Source organism: Papaver somniferum, chromosome 6 (assembly GCF_003573695.1).
Source record: "Papaver somniferum cultivar HN1 chromosome 6, ASM357369v1, whole genome shotgun sequence".
In the NCBI taxonomy this organism is placed as follows: domain Eukaryota; kingdom Viridiplantae; phylum Streptophyta; class Magnoliopsida; order Ranunculales; family Papaveraceae; genus Papaver; species Papaver somniferum.
Window position 1 is genome coordinate 30405662 of NC_039363.1, and position 9279 is coordinate 30414940.

The 9279-nt window shown below is 37.7% G+C and overlaps 1 pseudogene; it reads right to left on the minus strand.

Moving 5' to 3' along the window:
- Nucleotides 1–8767: 8767 nt before the first annotated feature.
- Nucleotides 8768–8867, minus strand: LOC113292019 (annotated as a pseudogene).
- Between the last annotated feature and the right edge of the window lie 412 nt (nt 8868–9279).

Consider the following 9279-nt stretch of genomic DNA (forward strand, 5'->3'; position numbering starts at 1 on the left):
GACTTAATGTAGATGGTGAAATTTGGATAAGGGGCAAAAGCATCATTTCAAGACCATAGACAAAACTCAACTCTCACGGGAGAGATTAAGCCCTTGGTCCTCAAGGCACTCATATCCACGATTTCTAGTACACGTCCGTGAGACACTGCTGGTCGTGATGTCGTGACTCCTAACACACATCCCGCGAGATACTGCTGGTCATGTAGGTTCTGTAGAGCGTAAAACGTCCCCGACAAACTTATGAACCAGAACAACCACAATTCCAGCATGTCTACGCGAGACACAGCTGATTGTGATGCCATGATTCCTAGTATACATCCTCGAAGAGATACTGCTGGTCATGTAGGCTCTGTATATGCGTAAAAACGTCCACGACGGACTTATGACCCAGAGCGGAGATATGGATGTCTCCTGTAAGCATGACTCACCCTATTTGAGATAAATAACCGATTCCTAGTACGTCATCGTGAGATACACTGGTCACGTCTGCTCTATGATAAAAGATTTTTGGTGGTTGTAGTAATGATGATAAGGGGTATCGTTCAAACCCGAACTTGTGAAGGTGATGGATTTTTAGATTTTAAAAATATATATACAAATATTGACAAATTGGTAGAGAGTTACTGGGACTAAAGATTCGACCATTTTTCATTTTCAAGTGGTTCAGAATTTAATTCTAGGCGATTATAGTTCAAAACAAAACAAAACAAATATTAACTCTAGTTTATTGCCAAGATAGATTTTATAAAATATTACTTGTATTTCTTAATCATGGAATATCAAAAATCCCTAAGACTAAGCATACTCCATCAAATGAAATCACAAGTAATTAATTTAAAATCTTATTTCAATTAAAATTGGTGCAAAAAGTAAATAAAGAATTAATTTAAATTACCACATGGATGAAACACGGCCTCCTCCATCGTCCCAGTGTTGGGTTTAGCTCATCATGGTGAAAAACCTCTCAAAATATTTCATTGATGCTCAAAAGTGTTTTACAATGAAGAGAAAGATAAGTAAATGTTCTAAAACAGGATTCTGCGACCCACAGAAGGCGTCCAAGTTGAACGACAGAGATGAAGTGCTGTTGTCGCTGAAAATCTATGACCCACAAAGCACAATCGATGTTGCTGTTTATAAACGACTGCTGCTGCGAGTCCGTTCTTCGTGTTCTTCAGGCGTGTTAATGGCAGCAACAGGTAACTTCTCTGCAACTCCTCCTGCGCCTCTTTGCTCGCCTCCAAACCTCCCCAAAACTCTCGACCACCATTTTAGTAGACCCAAAGATCATATTTATACTCAAAGACACGCTGAAATCCCTCGCCATAACTCCAAATAATTCGTCTTTACTCGGCAGTGAATAACATTATTTTTGAATATTTTCTTACCAGATTTAGAATTTCACACGTAAACTTCGATCCTGCACGCTCTAGTAAGCCTTATACATGCCTCATAAGTCATCCAACTCCTCCAAAACACTTCCATGCACAACCAAAACACACAAAACACCGTGTACAGGTCGTGTTCACTCCGTGTACAGGTCGTGTTCACTCCGTGTAGCTCTGTTTTGAGCTCGAGAATCAAATCGATATTTCCAGCCAATTCCGATCAAATTCGACACCCAAACTATCTTCCATAGGCTAAATCACATCTTTCTGCCAAAATTTAGCCATTGAATCGACCTACAACTACTTCATTTCTTCGATCGAAAATTCTCCTGAACTGTGAACATTTTCCCGCCAATTTTCAGTTTTCAAATTGTTGAAGAAGGTGCCCCTTATCCTGGACTGGGGTGCGAATATCAGATGCCTTGGGGGTGACCTGGGGGTGCCCCTTAGTAATTAGGTTACCCCTTATCCAAACTTGGGAGTCCGAATAACACGTGTCCTCCGGGTGCCAAAATCAACTTTTCGAGCCGAATTTTCTTAAAATATTTATTTCCAAAAAAATACCTACAAATACATAAAATAACAAAATTAGTACAAAATCGAGTGCCAACAATATATAGTATTGAGAACAAATTGGACACAAAAATGTGTCTATCACTCTAGGCTCTGAATCAACTTACTGAGGTTTCCGAATAATTCCTAGGACAGCAGGATACACTGGTTATTTTTCCTTCGGTCCCTTTCGACAGATTCCTAGGACATCCTTTCGAGATACACTGGTCTTGTTGTCCCCATCATATGGACACACGGTTGATTCCTAACACATCTCTGACAGATATGCTGGTCAAAGACAAGTGATCCAAAGTCTCGTAGAGAAATTAATCGGGCGTACAAAGCCGTTTATCTCCCTTCAGGACGAGTCCCAGCTGACCACAGAGAGATTTGATTGTGTTAAGAAAATCTTCATAAAGATGTTGATCCGTCCTTAAAATCTCAGAGAGATTCACTTCTCTCTGTAAAATCTCAGAGAGATTCAAATCTTTCTTCAGAATCTCGGAGAGATTCACATCTCTTCTCGAAATCCCAAAGAGATTCACATATCTCCACAAACTCTCGGAGAGATTCAAATCTCTCGGGAAATATTAGACAAGGATGAATATTCCTCATGATAGGTCTCAGGAAATCTCAGACAAGGCTGAATATTCCCCATAATAGGCACGAGCCTCATGTAGGAATCGAGTATCCTTTTCAGATTCTCCAAACGAATTATGAGGCATCTCATGCCTTTTCACGTGACTCATCCTAGAAATTCTTACAGATCGGAGAATATCTCTCTAACTTGGCCAACTCGGCGAAAGAGGATATTTCACTCTCTCTACATATCATCACAAAGGCTGACTCAGCTTCACACAAATGGGAGGATAATAATTATTGTTTTGGTCTGGCGGTCTACGACACATGTGGAAAATACCCGGCTTATTTCTCACCACAGTCTCGCAGAGACATTAATCGGGAGTACAAATCCGTTTCTCTCTCTTCAGGACGAGTCCCAGCTGACCATAGAGAGATTCAGATCCGTTAAAAAATCTTCATAAAGATTTTGATTCGTCCTTAAAATCTTAGAGAGATTCACTTCTGTGTGCAAAATCTCAGAGAGATTCAAATCTCTCTTCAGAATCTCGAAGAGATTCACATCTCTCTTAAAATCTCGAAGAAATTCAGATCTCTCTTCAAAATCTCGGAGAGATTCACACCTATTCTCGAAATCCCGGAGAGATTCACATCTCTTCACAAACTCTCAGAGAGATTCAAATCTCCGGGGAAATCTCAGACAGGCTGAATATTCCCCATGATAGGCACGAGCGTCATGTAAGAATCAAGTCTCCTTTTCATATTCTCCACACGAATTCTGAGGCATCTCATGCCTTTTCACGTGACTCATCCTAGTCATTCTTACAGATCAGAGAATATCTCTCTTTCTTGGAAAACTCGGCTAAATAGGATATTTCTCTTTCTCTACATATCATCACAAAGGATGACTCAGCTTCACACAAATGGGGGAATAACAATTAGGGTTTGGTGTGGCGTTCTATGGTACATGTGAGAAATACCCGAATTATTTTTCACCACAGAAGAGAGTAAAGGAGGTGGAATAATGAGTTAAAATCAACCTAGTTTATCTCTAATCCTGAAGAAGCGGAAGAATTGCTCCACACGGCATGGAAAGCAATCCTTATCTTCACCGACCTGAGATTAGAGAATTCATCTATAACTAGGTCTTATATTTCTCCAAGATACAATCATCTTTCTCATAACTTCTCAAAGCAATTCTTTTTCAAACCCTAGAATTTTATGATCTATCTCTTCGTCTGCTTCCCTCCCTAAGACCATCCCTAAACCTCTTCCATGTGACTGAAGCAACCTTTGAATGGCCACTGTTCGTGGATTAGGCATAGAGTGTTCGTGCTCAGCCTCCCGTAACTACTTTCATAAACCTTATAATCCCACTTCTAACCTCTCTCTGATTTTAGGTAACTATATTAGCAAATAGTTTTGATCATTTATTGTTTGGAATAGGATCCAAAGGAATCTTGTCTTACCAGTTGAAAAATTGGTAGCAGAATTTTTTTCAAACATTAAGAAGATCTACTAGATCTTGTCCTAAAAAGAACATTTATTCTGCTAGGATATCTAGTATTCTAACGTCTGTTGGGAACCTAGGTTCTGTTAGATGTTATCAAAAAAATAATATTGTTGAAGCTGAGTAACTAGGAATTTATCTTGCTTGGTCTAGTCTACACGAAGTTGCAGGTTTACTTTTTGTAGCGTCTTAATTCATTGAGAATTCAATACTGGACTAGGTCCCGGGTTTTTTACAAGATCGTACTTTTCCTCGTTAACAAAATTTTGGTATGTGCTTTACTTTTTTTTTTTGCATTATAAGTGTCTTTATATTATAATTAAAGTAAATACACTTGTACGTTAACTAGGCACTTGATATTGATCCTATAGTGTTTTGGTCTTGTACTTTACCTATTATCAAGTGAACATCTTGTTGTTGTATTGTCTCGATCTTATATCCATAGACGATCACACAAGGTGTATTGTGATTTTCCACTTGGTTTCAATTTCTCACATTGTTAGGCCAGTCCGGACTAGCCCTGCTCCAAGTGGATACCGTGTTGAAATATTCATTTAGTGATTGTTGCTTAAATAGGTTTATACATAGTGGGTCTTGAATAGGTTGTGATCAAATGAAAATATTATGGTGTACTTGGGTACCCTCGTCATTTCAAACAATGCATCTAATGTTGAAGATCGGGTAATTATTTTGCATATGCCACAACACCTTTATTCCTCCATCTTCCGCTATATCCACAGCAACCTCCACTTCCACCTCCAAATTTACAGAATAAGGAAGCACAAAATACGCTTCTGAAAGCTCAAAAAACAATAACAAGAGACAACAAATAATGAATATATCGAGAGAGAGAGAGAGTGACATAGGGGTATTGTAGGAAACTAGAAGAAAGTAGGTACTTCATTAAAAAGGTCTAAATATTATATGTTAATTCTTCTTTCTTGTTTATAAATTTGGAAAATTAATAGTGTGTATATAAATCGACATGCTCCTCGATCATTTTTTTTTAGAACTTTATAATTCTCGATTCCGTTTTGGATCTAGCTCCGGATCGAAAAATAAGTAGCTTGATCTTCGAACTCATCCTTATTCCATAACATTTAGGAAAGGATGACCTCCTGGAAAGCAGATGCTGGATGACCTTGGAAGTTCCCGCTAAAAACCACTATATTTCTGGACGACTGCAGTGTTACCAATATTTTAATTAATAATTATGTTGGTCCTTCTACTAATATATCATATTGGTACATCTACCAATATTTGATTGGTCCTTATACCAGAATTTTAACTGGTTAAGCTATCAATACCTTATATTGATCTTTCTACCAACATTTAAGTGGTCTTTCCACCAAGAATTCGATTAGTCTTACTACCATAATTAACATTAAAATATCTTTACTTTGATGTTCGAACCATTCTCGACATGGTAGATCATATTTTACAACTATTGCTAACATTAGCATTTTTGATATTTACATGAATTCCTTGGAAAATGCTTCACATATCATCATATTGATATCTGCTCGATCCAGCATCCAATCAGACTTATGTCTTCCGACCATCAAAATATCAATGCTTCCTAGTTGTACTTGATAGACACATTTTTGTGTCCAATTTGTCTCGATTCTATATATTGTTAGGGCTCATTTTTGTACTTATTATGGTGTTTTATTTATTTGTAGGTATATTTGGCCAATAAACATTTTTGGAAAAAATTGGCTCGAAAAGTTGTCGGAAGGAGGACACTTGCTATTCGAACACCCGGTTTGGATAAGGGGCACCCCCAGGACACCCCTTAAGGCAGCTGCTAAAGTCACCCCTACTCTGGTTAGGGGGCATCCCTGTTCTTTCCTATTTGAACAGAAAATTGGCGGGAAATATTTGGCAGTTGAGAACAAAATTAGGGTTCATATTTTGGAGGGGTTTACACGAGATTCGATCTCGGATTTGTGTTGGGCTGGACTCAAGTTAACCAAACAGGGTTGATAATGGATTTTGTTTTGATCGAATTTGGTTGAATCATCGAGATGACTCAAAACAGGGACATGAGTTTCTCGGGTCTCTGTTACATTGGTTTGGAGAAGTTTTAGCCGAGTTTGCTCGTGGGATTGATTGGTAAATGGAAAGAATATCTTCCCAAAGATTCGACTATATCTTAGAGAGAGTTTGGAAGAGTAGAAACAACTGAGATGCGTAAACAGATGGGTTCCAGATACGTGTAGAAAAGAGAAACAAAAGTCCGAGACTTTTGGTGGAGGGAAGTGGAAGATTTCTCGGGATTTAATCGTTCTGTGAAGTATAAAAGTGCTGGGACGAGTCACAAAAAGAAGTACGAAACCTTAGGAGAAGTTTAGAGGAGAATAAAGAGCTCCAGAGATCGAGTTTCAGGAAAAATACAATATTCTGCTGCTGCTGCTGAAGAGGAAGAACACGAAGAACATATTACACCCGATAGCAGTCGTTATATTACTACAGCAGATCACTATCGTTGTTTAACAGTCTTAAAATCCTGTAATAGTGACGTTTGTAACACACTTACGGCATTGCAAATCTATGTGTTATTACCTTCTCTTCTTTTTAATCATCTTTTGAGCCATAAACAATTATTTTGAGATCATTATTAATATGAGGAGCTAAACCCCATTGCTGAGGCGATAGAGGAAGCTATTTTTCCAACAAAAAGCGGTACAATCTATTGTATTTAATTTATTGCAATTATTATTATGATTATTTGCCTTGAACTATTATTGAATATGATTTTTATTTGAGTGATTGTGATCTATTTTGATGGAGTATGATTATTGTATAGACTCTTGATGCTTCATACTTGGTATTTACAATTATTACTTTTGAAAATCTATTAGTTGCAATATTTTAGAATCAAATTAAACGAGAAAATTGCATGAATATAAATATTTGGACCAAATCACTTTGAACTTGGAAAATAGTAGAATCTTAGCCTCAGTGTTCTTTTAATATTGATACCAACTTTGTCAGTGTTTGTTATAATTATAGTCAGTTTTCTATCTGGTTTTGAATTTAAGTCTAAAGTCATCCTTCACAAGTTCGAGAATCGAATCACTTTTTACCGCTATCTACAAATCGCATCAATTTTAGGCGCCGCCGATGCGGACCTGTTTTTAGGGTTTTAGATTTTTTTTAGTTTTTTATTTTTTTTTAATTATTATTATTATTATTTTTGTTATTTTTTATGTTTTTGGGTATTTATCTTGTGTCTACAGGTTCTGGATCATAAAGAAAATTGAGCCAAAGAGTTTGGTGATTTCGTAAAGACTTGGAGCTAAGGATTAAAGCGAAAAGAACAGAAAAGAAGACAATTTTAGTTTACGGTTTGTTTATTTTCTTTTAGAAAAAAAAAGATTGTATTAGGGTTTATTATTTTTTAAATTTTTCTTTTCTTTTTGGACTTTTGGACTTTGGGACATTATTTTTTTTATTACCCTACGGAAGGGTACTTTAAATATAAACTGTTTGCAGAGAAGGAGGACAATTACGATATTGTCTTTGCACCTTGGGTTCGTACACTTGACATCGGAGTCAGTGGCCCGAGTCGACTACAACCGATTCATCCCCCGTCTTGAATGGGAGGTAAGATTCCAAACACTCGTGAATCCCCTGTCAGCGAGTTACTGGACTCCTTCGTATGCATATATGTTGAGGACTGAATACGGACATTTATTTTTCTAGTAAAGGGCAAGTCCTTGCCATACAAGATAAGGGTTCGGATTTCATCACCGTTCTCTTCTTGCCCGCTTTAGGATCACGTAACCTACGCGAACCTAAGCCTTAAAATTTTGACTAGAACGAGACCAATAAGGTAACGAGCTTATAGGAAAGTCGTCCAGAAGGATTGTATTGGGTATTTTTTAGCCTAACTCAAAGTTCAGGAAGATTACTGGAAGTCGATTAGAGCCGCTTTGTAACCCAGGGAAGCGTTTGCCACAGAGGTGGGGGTATCAAAGCTCCTCAAAGCTTCTCTCACTTCTCTTCGACTTACTTTATTCGGATCGTCCTACGAGGTTTGCTAAAATTATACCTAGTTTCCTCTTGGAAGAGTAGAAGCTGGTCTAGAAAAAATCTAAGTGGAGCCATCATGCTTTTTGTTTGCTAGAAATCAATAGGTTTGGTTTGGTTGAGTCGGCCTTGATCTGTGTTTGCCTACCCTTCCAATTTAGAAAATTTTATTGTATGCCTGAACGTAAAAGAGACGCACTAGGTAGATTTGTTAAAGAGAAACCTAGTAGTTCTAAGCGTCTCGATTACCTTAATCTAGAGAGTACGACTTTTGAAGAGTCTGTTTTTGAACGTCCTTTGACTGAGGAGAGAATCCATGTTGCTCCGATAGCGCCAGAAATGGCAACTTTGAAAGCTTTGTTGAATCCAACTAGGACTACTCGTCCCTCATGTATCAGGTTAGCTGAGACGGAAGCAACTTATGAACTTAAACCTGGGACCTTACAGCTGCTCCCAATATTTTTAGGGAAAGAAAATGAAAACCCCTATTTCCATGTTAGGGACTTTGGGGAAATTTGTAGTACCCTCAGGATTAGAAACCTAGATGATGATTCTTTGAAAATTAGGTTGTTCCCCTTTTCCATGAAAGATAAAGCTAAATCGTGGCTATATAGTTTGGCTTCCGGGTCAATCAAAACGTATGAACAACTTACATCTGCCTTTTTGAACAAGTTTTTCCCTAGGCACAAAACATCGTATATTAGGACACAAATCTGCACGTTTTCTCAACAGGAGGGAGAAACTTTGTATAGGTATTTGGAAAGGTTCAATGATTTATTAGCCCAATGTCCTCATCATGGTTTAGAGAAAGTTAGGTTAGTTCAGATCCTTTATGAGGGTTTAGATTATCCCACCACAACCACAGTAGAATCTATGTGTACTGGTGGATTTGAGAACCAAACAGTTGATGACGCGATGACATATTTGCATGAAGTCGCCGAAAAGACCCAACAATGGGAAAGTAGTAGGGGACCCCAGAAAACAATTCTTCTCGGCAGAGGAAATGTTAATAGGGTAGAAGGAGGCTATGAATCAGATGCCAAAGTTGCTGCTGCAGAATTAAAACTCCGTTATTCAAGGCAAAAATCCAACATATTTCAGCCGAGATCATATTGGATTAGCAAAATATATACAAAAGGAAATTTAACTAACACATTATCTACAAGAAGATTTGGTTTTTTTTTTTAAGAAAGAAAATAAAATGAAGAAAATAAA